The sequence below is a fragment of the Otolemur garnettii genome, unplaced genomic scaffold, assembly GCF_000181295.1.
Source record: "Otolemur garnettii isolate 467f Iridium unplaced genomic scaffold, OtoGar3 scaffold00044, whole genome shotgun sequence".
Taxonomy (NCBI): domain Eukaryota; kingdom Metazoa; phylum Chordata; class Mammalia; order Primates; family Galagidae; genus Otolemur; species Otolemur garnettii.
This window is the reverse complement of record NW_003852439.1, coordinates 4034140-4057618: the sequence shown is the minus strand read 5'-3', so window position 1 is coordinate 4057618 and position 23479 is coordinate 4034140.

Below are 23479 nucleotides of genomic sequence, written 5' to 3'. Positions count from 1 at the left end.
AAAATAAAGTAGACAGGGGAATTAGGAAGCCATGGGCGGTTTAAACCTTACGTAGGGCTGTCAGGGAAGGTGATGTTCAGGGTGAGATCTGAGAATGTGAAGAAGGAAGGGAAATTCAGAGACTGTGAGGAGGGAAAGCCAGTTTGGTGGGAGTGGAAGGAACATGGGGGAAGTGTGATCAGAAAGGTGACAGAGGGGCGGGTCAGGCAATATCACAGGGGTCGCAGTCAAGGCACTAACTCTCCTCCTGAGTTCTGGGAAGACATTGCTGTGAAAGGTCAGAAACAAAGCTTACCTCCTTCAAACCAGTTGCTTGGATGCAGAATGAAGATGCATTTGCTGGTGTGTTTTAGAAGAGGTGCCCAGAGCCAATTATGGGTAGCAATGACATTGACAAGCTGTAGCCATGAGCAGTGCTCCCTATTTAATTTCCAGACAGCCTTAATTCAGGGCCTTTTCTATAAAAAGAAGCCAGTTGGTTTCAATCTTTGCTCACATTAGAGATTCTGAGGTCCATATTCGGGCATCTGCAAACCCTTTCTCTCCAGGGAATGGACTTACCATCCACTGTTGATTGAATCCCCAAGGTACTGGGAACCCAGAGGAAATGTCCAAAAATATCCAAAGCTCTGTTTGGAGGGGAACAATGAGACTCAGGCTCCCTTTCATTCTTTCCTTGCTCTGTGCTCTTTTCAAACCTATACGGACTTCAGAGGAGGGTGAAGCCGCATACAACTAATGAATCACTGACATTGAACCTGCAGGATCTCACACAATTTAATATTTCAGTCCTTTAGATCTCCTCCTCCTTCCCTCTCTTTCCTTTTTTTCTCCTTCTCCTCCTCCCTCTTCTAAGTATTCTGAGTATATGCAGAGAAACAAAGTGGGTTTTGCTTTTCAGCTTTGTTTCATTTTTTCTAGGTTTCTGATATTTTTGGTTTACCTGGCACTTTGCCTATATCAAGACTGGAGCCTCCACCTCCCTCTTCTTGCTGACACTCCTTGGTATATCCTTCAAATTTGGCCCACGGTGGCTTGTCATTCAGCCAGTCTCCTCCCTTGCCACGAGGCAGAAATTTCATGCTGTTTCTCATACTTTCAGGCTCACATCCTCCCACCCCTGAAGTTCCCACAAAGAAAAGAATAAGTGGGACTCCTGCATATCCCTTTGAGGGGGGTCATAATTTGGCACAAAGATTTTTGTCTCTATTCTAAAATTGCCTCAAAAGTAGCATTGCTTAAAGAGAGGGAGTTTGTTAATAAAGCCCCACTGAATGGAACAGGCTGGCTCCAGTCAGGACTCACCTGCCATGCTCAGCTTCTAATTGAAAAGAAACACTTCTTGCATTAGAAGTGTATTTTGGCATGGTATATAACAAACATCTGACACCCTGAATCAATCCAATTTGGCATACTTGAGAGCAATCTGGCTTGAAAAGATCCCAGAACAACTGTGGTTTTAGACTAATCCAACTTACGTGGTTAGAGTTGAGGTGGCATTAAAGATTGTCCACACCAAAAATATCTCCTTTACCATTCCAAAGCCATCCCAATTTTCTCTGCTCCTTAGTCTGAGTGCAAATACATTCACATCTCTTTTTTTCTTTTCAGTTAAACATTTGAACATCTTTGCCAGTGAGACATTGGGTACTCCATTTAGGACCATCCTCAGTGGTCCTAAAACTTAGAGGGCAGAGGGGATCAGGTATCTCAGGGAACTTCTGTAACCATCAACGGATTACAGCTTGATTGTTGCTGCTATTGCTCTTGCAGCCACAAGATGGCACTGTTGAAGATTCATTCTGCACAGTTCAGTGACAATCCCCTTGGTAGCCTAAATTCCAATAGAAGTTATGGTGGTTCTTTGAGGAAGAATGATCCCACTTTGCTGAAGTTTAGCATAGCCCCCAGTATTTTGTACTTGGTCTTGCAAGATTATAATTAGCACTTCTGCCATCAGTTGTTCTTCTGTGGAGTACAAGCATAGTGTAGAGTGTCTGGGTCTTCCTGAGCTTCCTGCATCAGGCAAGCCTCTACCCCAAATATGTCTCCTCTGTGAAACCATAGACTCTATTGTTGAGCTAAGTACTATAACTATCCCACGTCTAGAGCACAGCTAGGACACACCCTCCTTCCTTTAAAATGTAATCTTATTTCAGGAGACTTTGGTCTTTCTCTGTCCTTTTTGTTCCAGTTGGGCCCCCTAATCAACTTGAACATATCTTCATTGTAAATCTCTGGGTGAAGGAATGGCAGAGATTTGCCACCTGCTGAATATCAATCTCACACACATGCACCTAAGTCACAGAAGCACCGGGGCTCACCTGAAAAACTATATTTCCCACATTCCCTTGCAACTAATGAGATGTAAATGAAGGCCACATTATGGGGCTTGGGGGAAATGGGTCTTAATACTTTCCCTTTGCTTCTATCTGGAAGCCAGACTTGTGGTGAGGACCCCAGAAGCTCTCCCCATGAAGTGACTTTGTGGATGGAAACTATGAGGTAAAGGTATGGGAGTTTGGGTCCCTGATGATGAAAAAGCTGCTATACTATCTCTGGATTGCCCTTAATTCATGTTTTAGCTAGACTTCTTAAATTTTCATGTGCACAGGAATCACCTGAGCATCTTGTTAAAATGCAGATTCTGATTTAGTAGGTCTGGGGGAAAGCCTGAGGTTTTGCATTTCTGACATGATTCCATGTTAAGATTTTTGTTTGTTTGTTTTGTTTTTGAGACAGAGCCTCCCGCTGTTGCCCTGGGTAGAGTGCTGTGGCATCACAGCTCACAGCAACCTCCAACTCCTGGGCTCAACCGATTCTCCTGCCTCCACCTCCCAAGTGTCTGGGACTACAGGTGCCCACCACAATGCCCAGCTATTTTTTGGTTGCAGCCCTCATTGTTATTTGGCAGGCCTGGGCTGGATTTGAACCCACCAGCTCAGGTGTATGTGGCTGGCACCTTAGCCACTTGAGCCACAGGCACTGAGCCTGGGGATTCCGTGTTAAGGTTGCCAGGTAAAACATAGAGTACCCCATTAAATCTGAGTTTAAAATAAACAACAATTAGTTTGTTAGCATAAGTTGCTCTAAGTATTGTATAAGACACATTTACACTTAAAATAATTACCATAAGCATGACCCAAATATTGTATGGTGAGCCAGCAGGTAAGCTTCCTTTTAGGGGCAGCAAAAGTACAATATCAGCAGGGCTTAGAGTTCATTGGGGCTGGTGCATTCCCCTTTTTTTGGAGTTTTTAGTGTTGGTGACAAGGAAAACATGTCACTGAATCTGAGTCAAGTTTAAAAAAAAAAAAAAGTCAATGGAAAATATATATGGAAGACACCCAGGCTTTAAACAAGCTATCCAGCCAGGGGCTGAGCAGTGGCTGGGGAGTGGAGGCAACTGAGGACAGAGGACTTTCTCTGGCTGTCTCTTTCTGGGGTTGGTTTTTGTCCTGTTTTTGCTTCTGTCTGCGCACATGATCTATTCTACTTACTACTTACTATAAACTATTCTCCACTCTTCAGTTGCTCATCCTTTGTATTTTCAGCTTGCCTGTGGTTTAGCCATGACACCAGTCCCAGTACTGGCTCTCCTGAAGTAACAGAGGCAGTAAGGTGTCATAGCTCAGGGCATAGATTCTGGATCCATCCACAGGTATTGCCACCATTGGTGCAACCATGGAAAAATTGACATTCTCCATGCATCAGCTTCCTGTCTGTAAAATGTGGGGACAATGATGTTCACCTCATAGGATTGCTGTGTCCTTGAGTAAGGTGACATATGCAATGGCCTTAGAGTAGGCCTGGCATGATGTAAGAGCTAACTACACACTGACTCTTATTATAACATAGCTCTGACTTCACATTCCCACAGACTCTGGACCTCTTACTTAAAAATTTCCAGAGGGGAAGAATCCATCAGCTCAGCTCTGCAAGGCTGAGGATAGTGGTGTCTTTTACAAGGGAAGGAAGACCTTATTGTTAGGAAAACCCAAAGAAGAACACCTAGTTGATGCTTGAACAACACAGGGGTTAGGAACGCTGACCTTCCACGTAGCTGAAAATCTACATATAACTTTTACTCCCCAAAATCTTAACTACTAACAGCCTGCTATTGACTGGAAGCCTTACAGATAATATAGTTGATTACACTCAAATTTTGTTGTTGTATGTAATAGATACTGTATTATCACAACAAGGTAAACTAGAGAAAAGAAAATGCTATTAAGAAACCCATAAGGAAGATAAAATATGTTTACTATTCATTAAGTGGAAGTGGATCTTTATAAAGCTCTCCATCCTCATTTTTGCATTGAGTGGGTGAAGAGGAGCAGGAAAAGGAGGGGCTGGTGTTGGTGTCTCAGGGATGGCCAAGGTGGAGAGGTGGGGAAGAAGCAGGCACACTCGATGAAACTTTTACTGCAAAAAATCCTCTGTATAAGTGGACCCATGCAGTTCAAGGTCAACTGCACCAAGAAACACCATCACAGAGAGGTGACACTGAGTGTCCTGAAGAACACAGAGTCAGTTTCCAGGTGGGAAAGGGCAGGAACATTCCAGGAAGAAGGAATACTTCTATTTTTAATAGAGGCAAGGTCTTGCTTTTGCACAAGCCAGTCTCCAACTCCTGAGAGAGCTTGAGTTCCTCTTAGAATTTCAAATAAGCCCAGCAGTAAAGAGGTGCAAGAGGTGAGGGAAGCAAGACGTCACGGTGAGATGTCAACAGGGGAGACGATGAAGAAAGCCCCCTGTAGCCCAGCTGAGGAGCCTGAAGTTCATTCTGCAAGTCACATGGGAGTGCAGAACCGTGCAAGACCACTTATGCCCAGTTAGAGGTCTGCGAGCTCACATGGAGGACTTTTCTTAAAACCTTCTGGGTAAGGGAATCAGAACAAGCCAATGACATCTCTCTCAGCCTCAGTTTTCTTGTCTGTAACATGGTGATAATATTTGTGTTGTGATCTTATAGAGTTGTGAAGATTAAATAAGTTATTATATGCCAAGTACTTAGAACAACACCTGTGACATAGCAGCTGCTCAACAAATTCTATTTTTCTTTTTATTTCAATGATAATCTTTAAATCAATGTAAGCACTTGATGTAAGCATTTGATGTAAACATCATCATTTGGGCATCCTGCTTATAACCTGGCACTGCTGGGAGTTCAATGCCTACACTGCATTAGTATTTATGAAGCCACTGGCACCAGTTAGTACATCCTTCATCATCATGAGTTAATGAGCAAAGAGCAGAGGTAGGTTTAATCCTAATGGGTGGTTTTGTATCAAGTGGGGTTCCAATAGTGTCAGGGCCTGGTGTTCAAACACAAGTGTCCCAACTTGGCCCAAGAGAGGAAAATGGAAATGCAAAACCATTCTGGGACTTGATAATTATGAAGAATCTCCATGAAAAATAATCTGTATCACCACACCCAACCCAAGGCCACAATCACTCTGCAAGGGGTATTTTACCTTTGGCCAAAACAAACTCATCTTTCCATTAAATTAATGTTATTGATTTGAATTGTATTGGTTCTAAAGTCTTATATTTTTTAATCGATAAATTAAACTTCACCATTTTATCAGAGCTATTAGTGCAAAAAGCTTATGCTGTGTTTTATGTTGGTACATATTTAACCAATGGTATAGTAGAAGTAATTTAAGTCAATACTAGGAGTCTATAATCTTTGTATTATTATCATTATTATTCACATTTAAAAGTATTTAAGGCCTGGTGCTATGGCTTATGGCTGTAATCCTAGCATTCTGGGATGCCAAAGCAGGTGGATCACTGGAGCTCAGGAGCTGGAGACTAGCCTGAGCAAAAGCAAGACCTTGCCTCTACTAAAAATAGAAAAAGTAATGGGGCATTGTGGCAGGTGCCTGTAGTCCCAGCTACTTGGGAGGCCGAGACAGGAGGATTGCTTAAACACAGGAGTCTGAGGTTACTGTGAGTATGATACCACAGCACTCTACTCAGGGCCTAAAGTGAGACTCTGTCTTAAAAAAAAAAAAAAAAAAAAAGAGTATTCAAGAAAACTACAGATGGCAGGGAGGCATTGAAGGACAAAGCTGGGGAGTGACGTGAGTTCCTGTCTTGGAAGACCCTGGCAGTGGTGGAGAGGGGGTGTGGAAGGTGGAAGAAGAGCAGTTGTATCAATAGCACCTGGTGCTCTGTGGCACTAACAACCTCGTGGAATAACAATACACTTTCTTTTCTGAGAATAACAACACACTTTACTTATTGGGAGTAAAGTGACCAACTATCCCGGGTTGTCTGGGAGCAGGGCTGGATTTAGGAATGAGTGTCTTGTGCAGACATGCAGGTCCCCATGCACAAAGGGGTACTGTATTCCAATTAATGCTCTGTTGTCATGGTCTTGAAATTCTTCATAATTTTTCAACAGGGCCCTGAACTTTTAATCTGCACTAGGCCCTGCAAATTACATAGTTGGTCCTTCCTAGACTGAGGGATTTCTCAGGACATGGGACTTTCAGTGCTCAACTGGGACAGTCCCAGGTAATTTTGAATGCAGGACCCAGCCTGGGAAGACAGCCTGTTACCTCTACAGGGCACTTAGTGGCTTTATTCTCAAATCCCTGCCACTCCCAAGAGGGTTTGCTGAACCCCCCAGCCTTAATGGTGTGCTGGGCTCAGGGTGGTCAGATACATAGGCTGGGCAGTTTCTTAAAAGGCTGCTTTCTGTAGAGATGGTGGGTGGCTGGTCGAGACACCTCGGGAAGCAGATGAATCTCATTTTGGACATTCAGAGTCAGTGGGGTGCAGGAGGTGATGGCCTGGCTCCTTTTAAATTGCAGTGACACATCAAATGACACAATATCTGGGCATGTCTCTTGGCAGGCAGAAATCCCCTGCCTACCTTGAGCAGTAGAAGTTGCCGCCTGATGGGCAGTTAAAACCCCAACCAAGAGAGGGAACTAGTACCTTCACAGCCAGCTCCTAAATTTAACCCACCTCTACAGCCTGCTGCTTAATCCCAGATAATGGGTGAAGCCGGGAAGAGGAGGGAAAAATAGTTAATCCTGTAGTTTCAAGGGACAACATTCAAGAGCAGAAACACCCGGATCCTGGGAAACTGAAGACTTAAGAAGCCTCAGACCAAATACTTCTTTGTCGTTGCAGCCAAAATGCTTTGCCTTTCCCAGAAGAGACTCAACCTTCCTCCACCCCCGTGTGAACTAGAGCCAGCCATCTTCTAGGTTAGAACAGTCTGCAAAATGGGCAGGGCCCACCTGACTCACCTGAGTGCTGCACGAAAACACTAGAACTTCTATTCATCTTCACTTTATGTCATGCTTTCAATGTCTCTTTTTTTGTGCATTATTGCCTGGTGAGTATATAATTCAACATATCATATATATATACAGATATATCAGTCCAATACTGGGATTAGGGAAGTGTCCATAATCAAAAAATATTGGAGAAGATTGACACAGACATTTTAAACCTTGAAAGCACAAAGGACTAGGTTTGTGAGGACTCTATTCAAGATCTTTCTTCCTTCCCACAATCCAGCAGCCTATGTGCCCCGACCACGTGTCAGACACTGTGTAGACACAATCAAGAGCCACACTTGCCCTGTGTCCCCTGGGGAGTCTCCAGTCTGACGCAAAAGACCAGAACACACATAGCAGGTGCTTAATAAACATGTTTGGATAAAATATTGAGGGTGGCATATGAACAATGGGTAAGAAGTTGTTGGGAAGATGGATAGTAGAAGGTATTTTAGGCAAAGAAAGACTTTGAGTAAAAATATGAGAAGAATCATATTCACCATGTGGTTTAGGGATGAACTTGAGCCGTGTGATTAGAGATGAGATGGTTTAAATAGAAAATGACTCAATGAGGCGTGGAGGGAAGAGAAAGGAGGAAAGGTAGGTTATTGCCTAGAGCCGTATCTAGAACTTAGTAGGTGTTTGATAAACACTTGCTGAAGGAATGAAGAAGGACATTAATTAAAATGGATCTTCAATGCCAAGCTTAGGACATTAAATTTTACTATAGACAATGATGAGGAATCATAATAATACTAGGGAGCGTTTGTCGTATTGACTAATTTGGAGAATTGGGAGGATTTTCTCAGATCTTCACTTTGAGGAAATAGCACATATCGAGGGTGGAAGTGGAGTGACATTAAAGTCAAAGTCAACATGGAATTGAGTTCTTTTGATGGAGACAGGTTGAAGAAACCTAAAGGCAAAGAGATATAAGTGAACACAAAATGTGATAAGGGCCATGGAGAGAAAAACAAGATGATAAGAGATAAAATAATGGCCAGGTTTCCTCCAAAGAAGTCATATTCAGGGTGAGAGACAAAGATTTGGAAAAAGTTAGGCAGGAAAAAGGCCTGGAGAAGAGCCTTTCAGGCAGACAGACAAGCTTATGCAGGTGACCTGAATTGACAAAGTTATGGCAAACTGGAGAAAGTAAAACAAACAAACAAAAAAGCAACAAAAAAATTAACATGTGGAAGCATTATGAGTCGTATGGAGAAGGCGGCCCATGGTAAGGCTGGAAGCAGGCAGGGACCAGCTAGGCCAGACCAGGAAGGTCTTGTTAAAGACTTTTATTCTTAACCAAAAAATTAGAAGGAGTCATTGTAGGTTCTAACCAAGGGATTGGTAGCTTCTATTTATGGTTTTTGACAGATCACATCTAAGTTTATGTGTCTAAATAATTTGTACCTGGATAATGAGATGGTATACTTTTGTTTGCTGGGGTAAAAGTGAATTAATGTCATCCTTTCCCCCACTTAAGAAGCAATGCAGAGGTAGATGACTTTAGAGCTCACTCAGCAGGTCAGCAGTAACTTCTCTATGATTCTCTCATTCCTCTCTTCATGGTCACAAGGTGGCTGCCACAGCTCCGAACTTCACATCTTCCCCTGACACCATCCAAAGCAGAAAGGCAGGAGAGAGAAGCCTTCTTTTTGTATCTCTCCCTTTTCACAACAAGGAGGTATATTTCCCATAAAACCTTCAGAAAATGTTCCCTTTATGAAAAGAGGGTTACTAGCCATGCCATGGGAAAACTAGTAGCTACCATTTTCAGCTTCTATGACAGGAGACCACTGGGCAGGCAAACAAGAATACCAGCCATGCCACCTTCTTGACTTGGGCCGTTACTTTTCTCTGATCATTTTGAGACTCTCCAATTGAGTCAATGAAAGGAAGTTCCTCTTTTTGGCCCCGAAGCCATACAGAAACCAAACCACACTCTGGGATACGGGGCAACATGAACCACTTGAAAGAAGATGTCAAGGGTGATGGTGAGGCAATAATCCAGGGAGGAAGGGGGCAGAGATAAGGATTACTCAACACTGCTTCTCACCCCTTCCCGAGTTGCACAATGTGGGTAGTTACTCTGCTTCTTGGACAGCTCCTTGTAGGGGAAAGAGCGCTGAACCAGGGGTCACAAGGCATGCACACGTGCCCAGTTTCATTCTTAACCAGCTGGTGATCTTAGGCAAGGCACCGCATTTTTTAATAAATGAAGTGCTTCCTACTGGGAAAGAAAAGTATATAGTGATATACCAAGCCCCCACCCAGCTTAAGGAACCACTGGGCCCCTTGGTCACGCTCCTATATTGCCACTCCCACCTCTTCTACCACAATGTTGAATTTCGTCTTCACGATCCTTCAACCTGAGCACTTGTATAATATAGTTGTATCCTTAAACAATGCAGAGTAATGGTTTACATCGTAAACCTTGGTATAAAATGGGGTTGTACTAAGGTATTACTTGACGGTTTATTTTTTTTTTCCACCACATTTAGTTTTATCCCCCATGTTACCAGTGAGATGTGCACCTCCAGCTCATTCACACTCATAGCCATATAATATTTGGGTGTTTAAATCAGGGGCCCTCAAACTTTTTAAACAGGGGTCCAGTTCACTGTCCCTCAGGCCATTGGAGGGCTGGACTGCAGGCCCCGGGACGAGTCGGCTGCTAAGCAGGACAGGCAGCTGCGGCAAAAACACCCGGCAGGCCGGATAAATGTCCTAGATGGGCTGCATGTGGCCCGCGGGCCGTAGTTTGAGGATGCCTTGTTTAAATGTTTCATTTTTTCTTTCTACCTCTGGTAGACGTGGAATTGTTACTTTAGGGGGCGGGGGGGGGGCTATAACAAGCAGATATTTCTGTGTACATTTCTCTGTGCACACATATAAGAGACTCTCAAGAACAGTGATTTTCAACGCACATGCTGTGAGAGGATCTTAGGTATGCCACAAAAGTTTTTAAAGATTATTAATTAAATTATTTCAAAAGACGTTCAAAGCACAGTAAGTATATTCCTTTTTAACTCTATTTTTGGCCAACATAATTTTAGTGGGCCACAGAAGTTTAACTGTAGGTTCAAGTATGCCGGGAGATGGAAAAGCTTGGGAAACACTGCTCTCGAGGATGTAGGAGAATTGCTGTGCAGGAAAAGCATCAGAGTTAGAGTCAAATGTACTAGGCTTGGTTTCTAGTTCTACCACCTTCCAACTGTGTGACCTTGGGGAGGTCCTTGAACTTTTCTCTATCCCAGGTTCCCTATATGTGAACTAGGTAATAAAGATACTTATGCTTATGATATTACTATTATGATATTCATTGTAAAAATTAAATTAAATCACGTCTATTAAATGCTAATAGGCTGAGCACCTGATAGCTTCTTAAACAGCAATTGGTCTCTTACTTTTTCCTTCATTCTCCTCCGTTTATCTATTAAATTGTGATTATATTCTTTATGGATCAAAAAAGAAATGTAACGGGTAAGACTTTGTGAAATCACCATCTTTATAAGACAAAACAATCTAATATTTGTGCTATCACAAACTCTACATAATACAAAGTGTCTGTAAAGTTTGTTTGCAATATAAAATTTAAAATAGTTAACTGGTAAACTATTTTAAATAGTTAAATAGTAAACTATTTTAAATTAGACACAAATTTTATGGACACCTGTCGATAAAGGTGCTTTGAGAAGTAATCATTCATTCATTTATCAGACATTTTCTGAGGGACTACCATGCACCTGGCACTGGGTCATCACAGGTTGAACAAACAGACACGGACAAAGGGAAAATCTTTATGCAACTTTTTGGTGAACAATCCACACACAAGTAAGTCTAAAATGTGGTATGTGAGAGTAAGGGAAAGAATAGCCAATAGCAATCTTAGCATTTTCTGTAAATCCTGTGCTGAAGCCAATTTAATCCTCACCGTGTATGAGATATGTACTATTACTGTCTGGGTCAGGGGCCTGGTAGGAAGCAGATGGCACAGACCAGGGGTTACCAAGGCTCATGCGATGAAGGGAGTATTTAGCAAGGTGTGGGCAGGATGAAAGGAAACCAGCAAGGGTCAGTGAGGCACCCCAGAGCTGGCAGTGCCAGGGAGCTGTCACCACCCGTGGTGCTGAAGGAGCACAGGAGGGGGTGTTTTCTATAACAGAGAACAAGGCTGCCCGTTGGGGACCTTGAGTAGAGCAGCACAGCCACCACCACCCAGCAGGTGGTGAGCAGATAACCAGGTAAGCTGATGTCCTGATTACAAATAGCCTGATGTCCACTCTACCTGCTTCTCAATGATTGAATCCAGCCTGAGAACATGGGAACTCACAGATCAGTCCAAAGGAGCATGGGACAAGGTAGATAAGATGGACAAGAGAAGGGCCACACCTGTGGCTAAAGGAGGGCCAAAAACTGTGAAAAAAAAAAAATTATGTACAAGAAAAAACATCCTCATTTGGAAATGTTATCCCCGTTTACAAATGAGGAAGCTGACACACTGAGAAAAGTCCCAAGACAAAAGATAGTGAGGTGGGGGCAACCTTTTGATAGGATGTAATCCAGGAGGGCTTCCTGAGGAGGTGACCTGAACAGTAAGAAACGATGACCAGCGGAGGGGAGAATGTTCTAGGGAGAAGGATCTGCCCATGTTGAGGTCCTGAAGAAGGAAAATGCCAGGTGTGCCGAAGAAGGAAAAAGGCGGCCAGGGTGGCTGCAGGGTGTGAGCAAGTCGGAAAGAAGCACATGAAAAAAAAAAGTGCTTTATTATTCTGGGAGATAGACTCTCTGCCCTCAAGAAGAGTGGGGGCGATGCTCCTCACGGCTGGCTCTCTAGTCTGGATACACACAAGGTGGACACCAGGCTGCTCTCACCTGGTCAGGTCACCCCACTGGTGCGTAGTCACCTAAGAGCAACTGCTTCTTGGCTGAAGGTCCTTGGCAGGATGCCCCAGCAGACCCCGGCCTGGGCTGAGCTGCTCGCCGCTGGGCCTCAGGCCCCTGTGAGTGCGACACAGCCGTCAGCGTGCTGAGTGATGAGGGCTGCCTAATGGGGCGGAATGTGTTTAAAATGCATTCCAGGTGCTGGGCCTACTCTACATGCATAACCATTGGGTAGGCTCTATCCTCGGCCGAACAGGACTCCCATACCACAAGGGCACCACGTAGAGTGAGACGGCACTGCAGTTGACTTTGGAGGGAGGTGGCCTCCCAGGTGAGAAGAAGCAGATAGAAGGACACAAGGGCACCTCTAGCCTGGGTGCCAGGGATCGCACCAAGTCTCCCAGAGTTGCTGCTCTCAGCCCCTGCCTGTGCCCACAAGGGGCTGGAATCTAGGTGTGCGCATGACATAATCTATGGAAGGATTTGTAATAAATTCCACCTTGTTGATAGAGCAAATTTTGCCAAGTGCAGAAAATTTGGAGGACACTGAAAAACCATGAAGAATGAAACAAAAAATCTCATGTGATCTCGTCACTGTGAGTACAACCTTCAGTTCTCCTTCCTCCCCTCCTTCCCTTTCTTCCTTCTTTCTTTCCCTCTCGTCCCCATCAATCACCCGTCTCTCTCCATCTGCCCATCTATTTATCCACTCATCTGTTTGTCCATGCATCCATCTATCTGCTGTATTATCTATCATCTATCTACTCTATCCAATCTATCTACCTATCAGAAACAGCCAGCTACGGAGCTGACATGTATTGATCACTGACTTGGTCCAAGAAATTGTTCCAAGCACATGAATTTATTTCATACTCAAAAAAATCCCCATAAGTTAGTTACTCTAATGATTCTCATCTTAAGATGGCAAACCTGAGGCACAAAGTGCTTATGTAACTTGTCAGAAGGCATTCCAACAGCTAGTAAGTGAGAGCGTGGAGATTTGAGCCTAGGACATCTGGCTCCAGACAAATTCTGGAAGAATGGTATAGTGACCACCTGCATTTCCTCCACCTGAGATCTAAAATTGTTGACCCCAAAATTTCTGTGCCATCTCTGATTCTCTGCCTCTATCTCTCCCTCCACACACACATAGATGTTTTTCTGAACTATTTGAAAGTAAATTATGCATTGTTCTTTTTTTGGCCAGGGCTGGATTTGAACCCACTACCTCCAGTATATGGGGCCAACGCCCTACTCCTTTGGGCCACAGGCACCACCCAGTAAATTATGAATATTATGATGCTTTACCCCCCAAAACTCAGTATGCATCTCCTAAGAATAATGCATTCTTCTGTAGCTGCCAATCCTCTGCTCTTAATAATTTATCCTGCCATTTTATAGACCCATCTTGGATCATATTTTTGGAGTCATTGTAGTGGTAGTAGTGGTGGTAATCAGAAAAAGCAATAGTTTCAGTAAGAGCCATTGGTTGAAAGTCCTTTGCGTGTCAGGCACACTGCTGAATGCTTTGTCAACAATGTCTTTGATTCATGACAATTCTGAGAGCTCAGTGTCATAGTCCCAATGTTGCATATGAGGAAACAGAGGCATGTAAATGTTGAGATGTCATACCTAAAAGTAGCAGAGCTGGGGTTCGTACTTCATGCTGAATGGATTTCTTGAAATGCTAGTTTCAATCACTTTTAGGGAGGAAAGCTACCCTTCTTTTTTATTTTTTTTTTTTGAGACAGAGTCTTAAGCTGTTGCCCTGGGTAGAGTGTCATGGCATCATAACTCACAGCAACCTCCAACTCTTGGGCTCAAGAAATCCTCTTGTCCCAGGTTTTCTGTTTTTAGTAGAGATGGGGGGCGGAGGTCTTATTCTTGCTCAAACTGGTCTCGAACTTGAAAGCTCAGGCAATCCACCTGTCTCAGCATCCCAGAGTGCTGGGATTACAGGTGTGAGCCACCGCCCACTGGGACAGCTACTCTTATAAAAGGACTTTCATCACAGGAGGAATGTCCCGACTTTCCCAAGCTTATCACCAGTCCTTGACCAGCTTGGTATAATTCTTATTTGAATAAATCCCAGTGGGAACCACTTAGAGCAGTGCAGGGTGCTTCTGCAGCGAGCTCTGAGCTGCCATTTGCATCCTTTGATACGTACAGTCGCACAGGCAGCGTGTGTATCATACCCACATTCATATCGAGTATTTGTTTTATCAGTGTAATTTCCTCTGAACTGGATGTCTCAGCTGAAATGCCTCTAAGTGAGGCCCTTTTTAGCCCTTCTCAGCCTCAAGGCCTTGCTATCCCCTCACACATTTCAGACAAATTCCTGCCTCCCAAGGCATTTGCGTTCTCAGCCTTGCTAACTGCAGATAGCCACACTGTCAGGCAATTTCTTTTTAGCTAATAGTCAGTTAAACCCTTAGGGAAGGGTGGGTCTTAGATACTGAAGCCAGTTGAGCAGGAAAAAAAAAAAAAAATCCCTTGTCAGGAAGAAGGTGGGAAAGTCCACTTGGGCTGAAGTTAAACTGTTTACAGCCAAAGATCCTCCATTTCTCACCCTATCAGACCTTGCACAGCATGAAGGTAAATTTCATTTCTACCTTCCCTCTTCCCATGCTAAAAATTCAGCTCTGCCAGCTCCCCCCTCCAGTCAAATGCCCCCAAACATCAGGCAATCCTCCGCCTCCACTGATCCATCTAGAAAGTTCTCTGCTGCAGCTGCCACAAAGCCACTCAGAGCTGAATCACTTTCGCTCCTTTGAAATCTTTTATCCTTAGGTAGTTCCTCTGACCATGGGTGGAAAATTTTTCAGGTCCCGTCTGCTGTTTGTTTGTTGTTGTTTTCCCTGCCCCCAGCCCATTTCCTTATTCCTGGTGGGTGGAGGGAAGCCGGTCTTTCTGACAGCTGGATAGACTTAAACAGATCGCACTCCAAAATAGGACTCTGCAATAAATAGCTGTATTGCTCCGAGTGACGGCATCTCTCAGAATGAGTTATAATGCTGGTCGAGGTATTTGTGGGATATATTGGTATACTGTAACTCCTTTTCTGGACATTGTAGTCCACAAGGAGTTTTCTGAACAAAAATTGGCATTTTGCAAAGTTCAACAAGAGATATTTGCGCAGAGTGTTAACAAACACTTCTTTCCAAGGCTCACGTGGGGCCGGGAGCTTAGAAGATGGTAATGATTGTAATAGCAATAGTAGCTACTGTTGACTCAGCTCTCACCACACGCCAGGCACTGTGCTAAGAAGTTTGCATGCATTTCCCGTTTAAGCCTCACAGTGGGTCTCTGAGACATGGGTACTGTTATGATTCTGGTTTCATAAATGAGAAAACGGAGGCGTCAAAGGCAGAGTTTTTTACCCTAACCCCAAAGGGTCCTATCTAATATGTTTGAGGTGGGACCTAAAAATCTGCATTTCTAACACGTTCTCTGGGGATGCTACTGGTCCAGGGGTGCATTTGAGAACCACTGAGGTTTTGAACAGCTGTTCTGTGCTGGTGTTGCACCCATTCACCTATGCTGATCCTCCTCACAGCCCGGAGAGCTGAACTCTCTTGCCACCATGAAGATCTGAGGTCCAGGGGAGAGGAATAGTGTACCCAGAAACACACAGGTGTGTCTGACTTGGTGTCCGCTCTTGTACTCTAACCTATAATCACCTTCTGAATGAAGACGCTTTTATGAACCCCAAGACATGGGTAGTTTCAAAAATAAATTTTGTTAGGAGATTTTGTTAGTTTTTGGTTTTGAGACAGTCTCACTCTGTTAGGAGATTTTGTTAGTTTTTGGTTTTGAGACAGTCTCACTCTGTTGCTCCAGGCTGGAGTGTGGTAACATCAGCCTTGTTCACAGCAACCTTAAACTCCTGGCTCAAGCCATCCTCCTGCCTCAGCCTCCCAATAGCTGGGACTACATGCACCTGCCACAATGCCTGGTTAATTTTTCTATAAATTTCTTAACATGTAAATGTTAAGAAAAAGTTAATTTTTCTATATTTTTCTATAGTTATTAGAGATGGGGTCTTGCCTGGTTAAATTTTCTATATTTATTAGAGATGGGGTCTTGCCTTTGGTCTCAAACTCCTGAGCTCAAGGGATCCTCCTGCCACAGCCTCCCTGAGTACTGGGATTACAGGTGTGAGCCACTGCACCCGGCCTGCTGAGAGATTCTTGAACATGGTTTTTCCAACTAGTGGATGAAATAGAGAATGTGGGTTAGGGTTTGCCTGTTCCTCCTTACTGTCCCAGCGCGGCTGCAAGAGGATGAATAAAGCTCTAGAGTCACTTCTGATGCTTCATACTCCGGTCTGAATATCTTTCAGGGTAGAGCCAGGGAGGAAGGTCTCAGACACCCACTTTTACATGGGCATTTATGGTCTGTGACTCTGCATGCCCTGCCCTGAAATGATGACCCTGTCCCTATTCAGTGCTGTAAATGGCCCTCTGGTGGACTGAAAAAGTCAATGCAATTTCCAAAAGCTTTAAGAGGGGAAACACCGAGATTTAGAACAGCCTCTGCCCAGCCCAGGGTGGAGAACAACTCCATCCTGGTTCTGTGTACTTTGGAATCACCCGAGGTCGGTGAAAGATACTCGTGGCCAGCTCACTACAGCTTCTCCTGCAGTTGGGCTAGGAAGAACCCAGCCTCTCAGGCATCCTGTCATTAAAAAGCAGGTCTGGTGCTTTCTAAGACCAACCAGGGGTGAGAACTGCAGAAGCATGAATCAGAAAGCCCTGGAGAGCTTGTTAAAACCCAAGGTTGCAGGTCTCCACCCCCAGATTCTGATTCACTGAGTCTGGAACAGTACACCCAGAAAAAACCAGGAATAGGTGAGGCAGGGCAGAGAAGGACTCTTTCTAGCAAACTCCTAGATAGTGCTAACTGCTGCTCTCAGTGACTGTGCAAAGCTGCCCTTGCAAGTCATTTTCAGAGAGCCAAACTCAAGCCCGCTCCGGGTCACACAGCATATTCAGAAGGGGAGCTCCAGTTTTCTGACTTCAGCCTGGGATTTTTGTTGCTACTCAGTTCAGAATCTAGATTCATCCACTCAGCAGACATTTATCAAGGACCGTGTGTGTACTTGGTGCTGTTCCTGGTGTGAGGGAATTCGGGTGAGACACAGGTCACATCCCCGCAGAGCTTTTAGTTTAGTGCAGCACTTTGAACCAGGAGCTACGTCATACCCACCTTCCCTGCTACCCCAGGGACACTTGGCCATGTCTGTAGGTATTTTTGGTTGTCACACCTGGGGTGGGAAGGGAGGCTACTGTCATCCAGTGCAGCAGTCCCCACCCTTTTTGACACCAGGGACCAGTTTCATGGAAGACAATTTTTCCACGGCCAGGGTTGGGGGATGGCTTTGATACGGGTCTGCAAGCAAATGGTTTATTACGGTCTCTGGGCATCAAACCTCTCGGCCACTGATAATCTGTTTGCAGCCCCTCCCCAGGGCTCACATCACCACCTCAGCTCCACCGCAGACCATCGGGCACTAGATTCTCACGGGGAGCACACGACCTAGATGCCTCCCACCTGTGGTTTACAGCAGGGTGAATGTTCCTATGAAAATTGAATGCTGCTGATGAGACAGGAGGTGGAGCTCAGGTGGCGACGTGAGCAGTGGGGAGCGGCTGTAAATACAGGGGGAGCTTTGCTGGCTTCCTTGCCCACTGTTCATCTCCTGCTGTGCAGCTCAGTCTCTAACAGGCCACAGACTGGTGCCGGTCCATGGCCTGGGACTTAGGGACCACAGACCTAGTGGGTGGAGGCCAAGGATGCTGCTGAACACCCTACAGTGCACAGGATGGCCCTTCACAGCCAAGAATCATCTGGCCCCAAATGACAATGGTGCTGAAGCTGAGAAACCCTGGCGGCGTTGATAAGACAGATAAAGGCAATTAAAATACACTGGGGTGATGTCTGTGATGGAGGAAGTTAAAGGCCGGGGAAAGGTACCCAATCCATAGATACGCATCTGGAAGGATTCTAAGAAGAAGTGACATCTAAGCTGGACATGGAAAGATGAGTCAAACAAGAGAATAAAGGATTGGGGACAGAAAAAGTAATAATTTTTTTTTAAGCATGTGCAAAGAGAAAAATAGCTCCTTAGCGGAATCGTGCTAACAATCTCCTTCTCCTGGGCACTCAGCACGTGCCCACTGTTGTCTCACCTCTGTGCTGTCACTAATGCATCTACAGCTATCCGATGGGGCAAATACCTCGATTGCCCCTGCGTTCTCAGTGTGGCAGCTTAGGCCCAGAGAGGTCAAATAACTTGCCCAAGGTCACACAGTGCTATGCAGTGAAACTGGAATTAGAAGCAAGCATCCCAGCTGCCAGAGTCTTTAACTTTGATTGTGCAGCTACATGACCAGGGCTCCTCAGACTTTTTAAACAGGGGGCCAGTTCACTGTCCCTCAGACCATTGGAGGGCCGGACTGCAGGCCCCAGGATGAGTCGGCTGCTAAGCAGGACAGGCAGCAGCAGCAAAAACACCCAGCGGGCCGGATAAATGTCCTAGGCGGGCTGCATGTGGCCCGAGGGCCGTAGTTTGAGGATGTCTGCACTAGACCAACAACAGGAAGGAAAGAGAGTTGTGGACGGTGGGAGAAAGCTGGGGCCAGAAATGGTCTAGGTCTTTTGAGGGGAGGAGGGGACAGAGGTGGGATTTCACTTTGTTCCCTAACCTGCTCTTGAACTCCTGGCCTCAAACCATTGTCCCACCTCGGCATCCCAAAGTGCTGGGATTACAGGCACAAGCCACCTTGTCCGGCTTGATATAGGTATATCTTACTGGCCAGGAGAAGTCACTGAAGGATTTAGCTGAGAAAGGAACATATTTGGATATTTGGGGAATGGCAGAGGTCAAGGAAGAGCCCAGTTCAGAGTGAAGTGAGGTAGAGAAGCCTTTCAAATTCCTGATCCCAGGGGACACCTCACTTCTTCCCCTTTGTATTCTAGGGAAAGATGCACAAGTGTGAGTTTCCTAAGAAATCTCACCAGACACCCCTTCGGCCTCGCTTCCTGCAAGTGTCAGCATGTCACCCATCAGCCGGGGACAAAATTAGAACAAAGTGGGAAAAAATGGGCATCCTTGCTGCATTTCAGTGGAGTCTTCCCCGTGGCCATCCCCTGAGCATCATTTAGCTAGCTCGCTATAGTTAGCTTTAAAATAACAGAATTGTTTAGTAGTAGAAAAATACAGTTATTAGCTGTGATTATAGGGGAATCCGATTGAGCTGAGAATGCGATCTGCCTGTTTTGTCCTAACTGGTAATTTCAAGCTGCCTCCTTTCCCCAAATTTCAGAAAAGGAGGAACCCAAACCTTCCGAGCAGCTCTCCATTGTTTATTTGTTATTTTTAAACAAATCAAACGGAAATTGACCTGCCTTCTTGGGGACGCAGCTGCTGCCAAATGGCCTGGCGCTCCTGCAGGCTTTTGTGGGAACACCATCCGTTAGCCATGATCGGCTGCAATTGTGAATAATCAGGGAACTAATTACAGACCTGGTGGAGTCGTCCTCACCAGCAGGTGACATAATTCACTGCTAAGTGGGGTGAAAATGAGCCTCCTGTGCTTTGGAGGAGGAAGTCATTTACCTGCAACGTTTGGACACCTGTCTGCCGCGGGAGCCCCAGGAGGAAGCTGGGGTCTGGCGAGCTTAAATTGAAGGACTGCCCTGCCCACCCACCCATCCTTCCATCTGAGCAAATATTTATTGAGACCTCAGTTTCCAGAAAGTGATGGAACATCCATCCCACTGGATGGGCCGGTTAATAATTTTAGAAAAAGGATCTTGTATGAATGGTGATAAAGATTGTGCTGAAAAGCAAATACCCACTTACCCTAGAACTGTGGTTCTCAACCTTCCTAATGCTGCGAGCCTTTAATACAGTTCCTCATGTTGTGGTGACCCCCACACCGAGGAGCAGGGTCTCGGTTCTTAAGACCATCAGAAATACGTGTTTTCCGATGGTTTTAGGCGACCCCTGTGAAAGGGGAAAGGATCGTTCGACCCCCAAAGGGGTTGTGACCCCCAGGTTGAGAACTGCTGCCCTAGAATGAGGATGCTTCTCTGAGGAGGCAGTCTCTCAGCGAAACCTGAATGATGAAAAGGGTGTGACCCGAAAAGATCTAGCATCAGAAGATGTTGGCAAGTGCAAAGACCAGAAGAAGGGGCAAGCTCAGGCATTCAGCCCAGCCAGAGTGGAGCCAAGGAGGAGAGCGTAGGAGACAGGGCAGGGTGTGAAGCTTTGCAGCCGCCATCATAAGCTTACCTATTCTAGAGCAATGGGCAACCTCTGGAAGTCTTCCAGAAAGGGGAAGGCAGGATTAGATATCATTCCAGCTTCTGTGAGACCACAGTGGAGACAGGGAGGTGAGGGGGGTCTGGGCACATACTGAAGGTAGTGAAGGTAGGACCCAGTGGCACTGGGGGGTCCAGGCACATACTGAAGGTAGTGAAGGTAGGACCCAGCGGCACTGGGTGGCCACGTTGAGATGCTGAACTGCCATCACCTCTAGACCAGTGATCTTCAACTGGTATGCCACAGCACACTGGGGTACCATGAGAGGATCTTAGATGTACCACAAAATTTTTTAAAGATTATTAATTAAATTATTTTTAATGCAGCTCAAAGCACAGTAAGTATATTCTTTTTTTTTACCTTTTTTCTTTTTGATCAACATAATTTAAGAGTGCTCTGGAAATTGAATTACAGGTTCAAGTGTGCCGTGAAGTAAAAGAGGTTAAAAAACACTGCTCTTGACACATCCCTATTTCCCCCTCATTCCAGTGGACAGAGGCCCTTCTACAAATCATCCTTTTCCTACCTCGAGTTTCTGGAGCACCTGTTATAAGCATGGGGCAGAGGTCTCTTCAAGTGCTCTGTCCCCCAAGATGTTAAGGCTAAAACATTTTGCTTAAAAAAAAGGAAAAAGCCATTTCTAGAAAACATGTCAAATAAATATAAAGTTGTGTTGGTTTGGGGTTTATTTCTGAGTCCTAGGGACTTTACAGACTCTTAAGAGGAGTGACGTGGACTAACTCCCAGGCAAATGCATGTACTCACAATTGTTCATCTACACATGGCTCTAAAGACTATTCCAAAACACTTTGGGGCCCTACATATCCATGTAAAGATTCCCTCCTATCAAGGCGCTCGCTCTCTTGATCTGGAAAAGCATTAGATAATATCCCCAGTCTCAGCATAAGTGCCACCCAGGCAGTAGAGCAAGAGGCAATGCTCTCAAGAGTAAACATTATAGCTGTGGTCCCCAAACCCTGGGCTGCAGAGAGTTATCGGTCCTGGTCTGTAAGAACAGCAGAAGGTGAACGGCAAGGGAGGAGCCAAGCTTCATCTGTATTTACAGCTGCTCCCCATCACTCACACGGCAGCATTAGAGTCTCCTGGGAGCCCACAAACCCTACTGTAAACCGTGCAAGCAAGGAATCTGGGTTGCACACTGCTTAGGAGAATCTAATGCCCATTCATGGAAAAATGTCTTCCATGAAACTGGTCCCCAGTACCAGAAAGGTTGGGGCCTGCTGCATGATAGCATCTGTTTTCAAATAGAAATAACCTGCTTTGGCTGAACCAAACAAGGTCATCAGGGAAAAAAGTCAGGAGTCTGAGAGGAGTCAGAAACCTGCCTTAACCCAGCGCTGGGTAGTCTTGCGGTTATAAACATGGCCCAGGAGTCAGGCCATCTGGGTTCAAGCCCCAGCTCTGGTGTTACTAACTGTGCAAGCTTGGGTCAGACAGCACGTTTCTTAAGGGTTTGTTGGTTCTTTTCTAGAAGCCAGAAGAACACAGCACTTTGTTCTTAGGTTTGGGGGGAAGATTAAATACGATTGTGGCGGTGGTGTGGCAGTTATAAACTAAGCAGGTTTGGGCAAGTCAGGGCACTCTGAAGTCTTGGGTATGAATGGTCCTGCCCTACAGGCTGGATTATTTGGATAATCAAATGAGAGGGAGTGCATGAAAACCCTTGTGCAGCCATAATGGGCGGCACTTAAAGGACCGCTGCTCTGCGTGAGTCAAGATGTGTTCCTGAAGCTCTCCTGCTACAAAGGGGAGGTCCTGTGATTTAAAAACAAATCGGGGTTTTTTAAAGGCTGTTGTAACATCTTTGGGGATAATAAATGACATCCTGGGAAACTTAGTTTGGGTAATTTTTGCCTACACTCATTCAGCTGGTTGAATAAAATAACTGTTGCGTTCGGCTGAGTAACTGATGAACGACCTGCTTGTAACTGGTCGTGTTCCAAAATGTGGTCAAATCTGGATAAACTGGAATCACACAAGGGGAAAATTCTGATGAATTGTTCTGATTGTGTGATTTTTTTTTCCCTTTTTGCTCTTGTCCTTGTGTTTAAAAGGATTTTCAGAGAACTTGAGTTCACTGTTCTTTTTTCATCAGGAGGAACTGGTTGAGCTCGTGCCCAGCATCAAGGCCGGCAGGCTGAGGGTTGCTGTCCCTGCACAGGGCAGGGCAAGGACAGGTGGCAGACTGCTTGTTCAGTGTGACAAGAGAAGTGACCCCAGGACATTTGTATGTCCATAAAATGGAATATTGCATAACCATTAAAAATTCACATTGTACAACATCTGATGACCAGGAAGGTGTTATAAGTTGAACTGTGTCTCCCCCATCCCAGTAAAGATGACATGTTGAAGTCCCAATCCCGGGTACCTGAGAATGTGACCTTATTTGGAGCAGGGTATCTGCAGATGTAATTGGTTAATCTGAGGCCACCCTGGAGTACTGTGGGCCCCTGATCCAGGACGACTGGTGTCCTTTATCAGGAAATAGTCGTGTGATGACAGAGACCAAAATTGGAGTTAATGAATTCTCAGGCCAAGAAACACCAAAGCTTGCCGCAGAAGCTCCAGAAGGCAGGAAGAGGCCAGGAGAGATTCTCCTACAGATTTTAGCAGTAACCTGCTGGCACCTTGATTTTGACCTTCCAGCCTCTAAAACTGTAAGATAGCAAACTTCTATTGTTTTAAGACATCCTGCTTGTGGTACTTTGTTTCAGCAGCCCTGGGAAACAAACACAAACTCCGTTAATGCTGTATTGCCAAGTGAAAAAGTCACTAACAAAGCCATGTGTGGGCTATGACCCTGCTTAGATAAAAATCATAAGTATGTAATTTTAAATAGCAGGAAGGGTACACAGCAAAGTAGTAACAGAGCTATCACTGGTGATAGAATTGCAGCTTTAAACTTTTGTTCCGTTTTTTAGCCTGTGTTGTCTAAATTTTCAAC